The sequence below is a fragment of the Micromys minutus genome (assembly GCF_963924665.1).
Source record: "Micromys minutus genome assembly, chromosome: 1".
NCBI lineage: Eukaryota > Metazoa > Chordata > Mammalia > Rodentia > Muridae > Micromys > Micromys minutus.
This window is the reverse complement of record NC_137969.1, coordinates 221366872-221372871: the sequence shown is the minus strand read 5'-3', so window position 1 is coordinate 221372871 and position 6000 is coordinate 221366872.

The following is a 6000-nucleotide window of genomic DNA, read 5'->3' as shown; positions in this document are numbered from 1 at the left end:
ATTTTTATGGAAAACCAAGTCGCTGATTTCAGGATTGGAATATCTTGAGTTTTCCTAGATGACAATTCAGAACATAGTTAAAGCAGGACCAGTGAGTGTCCCCTTATCCCGCTCTTCTGCGATTTGGGGTGACATTTCTAGTGTCTCTAGGATTAGGACTTAAGGAAGGAGTTCCTCTCTGTTGTGTTTGTCACAGAGGGGATGTCCTACTCTAGCACTGCCCTTTGGAAAATGGCCTTGAGGGGCTGAAGAGATGATGGCTCAGTGGTTAAGACCTCTTCCAGAGAGGTCCTGAGTTCAATTCTCAGCAACAACATGGTGGCTCACAACCATCTGGAATGGAATACAAGAACATTTGTATGCATAAAATAAATAAATAAATAAATAAGTAAATAAACAAATCTTTTAAAAAATGTAAATTCACAAAAAGAAAAGAGAGAAACCGTGCTTGATACATGTGTAAAGAAACACATGCAGGATCTGTTTGCAATGCAGAGGTAGAGCTTAACCCCAAGCTTCTCGTAATGGCAATAAAAATCCTTCAAACTGGGAACATGGATGATGACTCCTGGGACAATGTGCTTGTCACACAAACATGAGGACCTGGGTTCAGAGACCCCAGTACATATGTAAAAGTTGGGTGTGTAGGCACACACCTGTAACACGTCCCATAGCCTTAGCCCTCTCCCAAAGAAGGCAGTTCAGTTTCAGGAGGAAGAACCTCCCTAAAGAAATAAGGCTGGGGGCTGGAGAGACAGTTCAGCAGTTAGCACTTGTTGCTCTTGCAGAGGACCCAGGTTCAGTTCTCAGCGTCTACATACGGCGTCACAACTCGGGATCCAATATCTTCTTCATACCTCAGCAGGCACCAGGTATACGTGTGAAACACATATACACAAACAGGATCTATCAGAATCTGGAAGCCCGCTGCCCTCAGCCTTCCCCCCATAAATTATCCCCATCTCTCTGAGGGCCCCCTCTTCTCTGTGGGGTCACAACCTGCACTCCAGCCCTGCATCACCCAGTCCCTGGACCTGAGAGAAACTCTCTCCCAGCCTTCCTCTGCTTTGCCTCAAGAAATGCTCTCTTCTCCCCACACTTTCTTTAAGGCTCACTGAAGTATCCAGTGTTCAGTTGGCTATCAGTGATTTCAAAGGCAAAAACCATCAGTCAGCAAAGTCCTATGTCTTAGTTAGGGTTTTAATGCTATGAACAGACACCATGACCAAAGCAACTCTCATAAGGACATTTAAATGGGGCTGGCTTACAGGTTCAGAGGTTCAGTCCATTATCATCAAGGTGGGAGCATGGCAGCATCCAGGCAGGCATGTGCAGGAGGAGCTGAGAGTTCTACATCTTCATCTGAAGGTCACTAGCAGAATACTGACCTCCAGGCAGCTAGGATGGGAGTATTATAGCCCACACTCACAGTGACACACCTACTCCAACAGAAGCCATACCTTCTAATTTTGCCACTCCCTAGTCCGAGTATATATAAAACATCACACTCTATGCTTCCATGGTGGCTGTAATGGAAATCCAGTATTTATCACAGGGTAGCCAAATGAACAGCTTTTGGTTCTTCTCTTCCTGTTAGTTAGGCTGTAAGGTCTGCAACTGCAAAGAACAAATGTTTTACATACACCATCCTCAGCACAAACTATGAGCAGACACTACTCATCTCCCCACTGAGCTAATGGTAAAACAGAGGCAACTTTGAGGTAAAATAGCCTAACTCGGGCCTCAGATATGTTCAGATTGATTCTGAACTCTACAAGCAACAGCATTCATACTTGATGCCCCGTCCCCATAGGCTGTATAGGGATGTGCCAGGACTCAAATCCACCCCTCTTGCAAACCTGTCTTTGGATCTGGGGGAATCCAAATTGTCCCATATGTTGTCCTTGTTTCTACTCGTGTCTGCCAATAATGAGACCCTAAAATGCTCAGCATGGGACTATTGCCCATGCATACCTGAAGATGTACCTACTCTGTCAGTTTAAATAGTTCCAATTAGCTTGAAATTCCTCCAAGAGACTGTCCCTTCCCATATCTTAGCCAACTCATCTTTTCCAGAACGTAAATTTTTTGGATAGTTTTCCTATACTGCAAAGTTTCAAAGTGGTTAGGAGTGTTCTCCACTTAGGCCCTGAGGTTGCCATATAAGGGGAAAGGGAGTCAGGAATTTTGCTCGTCATTTTCTCATTCACACCCTAGCAGCCTGTTGTGGATGAGATGCCTGAGATCTCAGCACTGTGGAAGGCCAGGCTGGCTCATAAACTTAAGGCCAAATTGGGGCACAGAGCATGACCCTATTCAAAGAGAGCTCCACCATCATGCTAGTCTCTTTCTCAAACATTTCCTCTTCCTCTCTTTTTTAAAATTTTATGTGCTTGAGTGTTTTGCTCACATGTATGTCTATGCACCACACGCATGCTGGTGTTCTCGGAAGTCAGAAGAGGACATCACATCTCTTAGAATGGGAGTTACAAAAGGTTGTGAGATGTCACATGGGTGCTGGAAAGCCAACCCAGTGCTCTTACCTGCTGAGCTATCATCTTTCCAGCCCCTGCTGATTTTTGCATCTGCCCACTCCTTGGTTCTGTATGTGGGGTTAGGCTGTCACCCAAAGCTCTCAGGAATCCACTCTTCGCTTGTGTGTACATGTATCTTGTCTCATGGTAGCCATGACAGTGGGAAAGGTCCTGGTGAGGTTACCCCTCTCTGCGATGTTAGCAGCTCCTAATTTGGTATCATTCAGTGAACACACAATTCTCAGACTCAACCCTACCATACAGGCCACTGAAGAGAGTATTTATACAAGCCTCTTTCCTTATAAATATACTTTCCAGGCTTCCAGATCGCTTCGGAGGCGGGGAGATCTGCTCACATTCTTTCTAAGAACTGCCACTAGTTATCTGAAACGTTTGCTCCTCAGAGAGAAGACAGTCTCGATCTGTTTCCAAACCTGAAGAAATAGTGGTGTTTGGCCACAGTGCAGCTTCTGGAAGGCAACCAACGCTGGATTTATCCGAACACAGGAGACACCGGTGTTCTTTGGATGTCAAAGCCCAGCCTGGCCATGTGGAAGCATCTGAGCAGTCTCTGCGCCTCATCCTATCCACAGACAAGCTCTGCTTTTACTGAGGGCTAAGCAGAGAAAAACTGCAATTTGGTAGTCGGCCGGGTTCACGATGAACTCAAGAACTGGATGTTTTTAAACACGGGTTTCTGTAGCGCTTTGTTTATATCCTGTCTCTAAGAAAAGTAAAGCCAGGCCTTTTGCAGGGGGATGGGAGGATGGGGGACTTCTAACTTGGCCTACTGTGCTGAAACTGTTGAGGGGTAAAGGCAGAATATTATTTTTGAAGTTTTCTCCAAATTGTGCTTTCATTGATTATGGTTAAAACTATGTAGCACAGAAAAATAAAGCAAAACAATAAACAACAACAATAAAATAGTAGCACAGCACAAAAGCATTAGTTCTAGAAAGCAAGCCTAAATACGCTAATGCATAAAGAGCTCATAGCAGCTATGCGAGGGTCTGGTAAATTTCCACTTGACATCAATTTGTTCTGTGTGTAAAATACTTATATGTATTTGTCTTATTTAGGGTTTCTATTGCTGTGATAAAACATTATAACCAAAAGCACCTTGGGAAGGAGTTTTTCCATCACAATTCTATATAACAGTTCATCATCAAAAGCAGTGAGGAAGAGAATGCAGGCAGGAAGGAGCCTGGAGGCAGGAGCCGATGAAGTCCTAAAATGATGATGCTGATGCTTACTGGCTTGCTCCCCATGGCTTGCTCAGCCTGTTTCTTATAAAACCCAGCTAGTGTCAGATTGACATAAAACCATAAAACTAGCTAGTACAGTATTTACCACAATAATATCTGTGCACGGGTGCATGTGTATGTGTGTGTGTGTGTGTGTGTGTGTGAGAGAGAGAGAGAGAGAGAGAGAGAGAGAGAGAGAGAGATTATATAGATGCCTGTCTTAGATCAAAAACATTTTTTTATCAGAGAGATAGAAAAGGCATAGACTTTACATGTATAAAAACATAAAAAATAAAACCCCACTGGTTGGAGCTATGGGGGCAGCTCAGTCAGTAGAGCAGTGAACGGGAAAGTATGCTAGTTGGGTCCTGGAGCCCAAGTTTAAAAAACCAAAGCTGGGCCTGGTGGCACCCACTTGTAATGCCAGCATCGGGGAGGCAGACACAGGAAGGCCACTGGAGCTTTAGGTCAGCAAGAGAACCTGTCTCAAGAGAAGCCAAGCCCATGTGATAACACCCGAGTTTGCCAATGGCCACTTGGATGATTAAATATTAACTTTATTTCTGTACTTCCTAGGCAAAAATGAGAGAAGCTGGCATGGCAGGTTATGTATTCTTGCTCTCTCATGAGATGAGCACATTAATTTTTAAGGGAGACATCCTTTCTACTGGCTGTCAGTTCTGAGAACGAAATGGATTTAGCCTCTCAATGTAACCACAGGGCGAGAGGTGAGTTCCACAAGGCTGAGCATCGTGAGGCTCAGGGGTGTTCAGTTTAATGTTTGATGATCTGAGACTTGCCTATTTTGGATCCTCAAGAAAAATGTAAAAGGACACAGCTTTCAGGCCTTGTCTAACACCTAGGCAGGGCAGAAGATCACCCAGGAAGAATGGCTTGGGGAATAAGGAAGGATCAAATGCAGCTCTCTTTCCTGTGTGTGGCATTAAGGTTCAGCACTGTGGAAATTTTTACTATCTGGGCTCCAATGTTGAAAATTCAGGGGCCAGTGAAATGGCTCAGTGGCAAAGGCATTTGCAACTAAGCCTGGGTGTTGAGACCCATATGGTGGAAAGAAAATCAGTTCCTGCAAGTTGTCCCCTGACTACCGAACAGGCACTGTGGCACACATGCCTCATACACACAAATAATGAATAACTTTAAAAACATAGAACATGTTCAGGTGATATACAGAGAGGAGCATCACAGAGAATGTGGGAAAGACTATCAGAGCCCACACCTTCCCATGTAGGGCTACCCCCAACCTGTGCTATTTCTCCCAGACAGTCTCAGAAACTTCATGGGCTCCCCACAGCTATATCATGTATCTCAATGTATTAACACGAGGACTGGAGAGATGGCTCAGGGGTTAAGAGGCCTTTCTGCCCTTCCTAGAGATCCAGGATTCCCATCACCCACATAGTGCCTCACAACCAACTGTAACTTCACTTCTAGGGCACTTGACACCCTCTCCTGGACTCCATCAGGCAAGCACATAGTGTACAGACACACATGCTAGCAAAACAGCCATACACATTCAATGTTGTAAAGTACAGATATGTTCTGGTAGCTCCTATTTCTGAAAAACCAAACACCAAAACAAGTCAATAGCGGGGCTCCCAGCAACGTATTGTGTTTATGGTCAGCCTGAGCTATGTGAAATTCTATCTCAAGAAACCTAACAAACAAACCAACTAACTAACCCCAATTAACCAACAATCAAGAAACTGGTCCAACAAAGATGGACTCTCACCATCTCTTAGCAAATGCATCATCCCCTGTCCCCCACCGCCACCCCACCCCCACTGCTTGGAGCACATCAAGCCTTCTTTTGATCAGTCTTGGTCTCCACTTACTCACCCTGTATCAGAGGGTTCCACCCCTGCAAGCCTACACAGTTGACTGCATGCTCTCACATCTAATGGTCCCCTTTCTGAGGCCATCTCATCTTACTCAATTTCAGCTACCCACTCCCTGGAACACAGTACATTTTTATCCTCTGTGACTCCCTGCTCTCAGTGTCTCTCCTACTTCACTGACCACTGGTGCACTTGCTTTGTGAAGTTGATTTGCATTGTGGGAGCAGGAAGGGATCTAGCACCTTTCCCCACCCCCACATCTGCCTCGTCTAATATGTAGAGAGCCCTGCGTCTGGGTCCTTCGCCTTCTGTCTGCATTCTCTCCTTAGCTAGTCACACACAGTCCTGTGACCAGTTGCTTCCAAG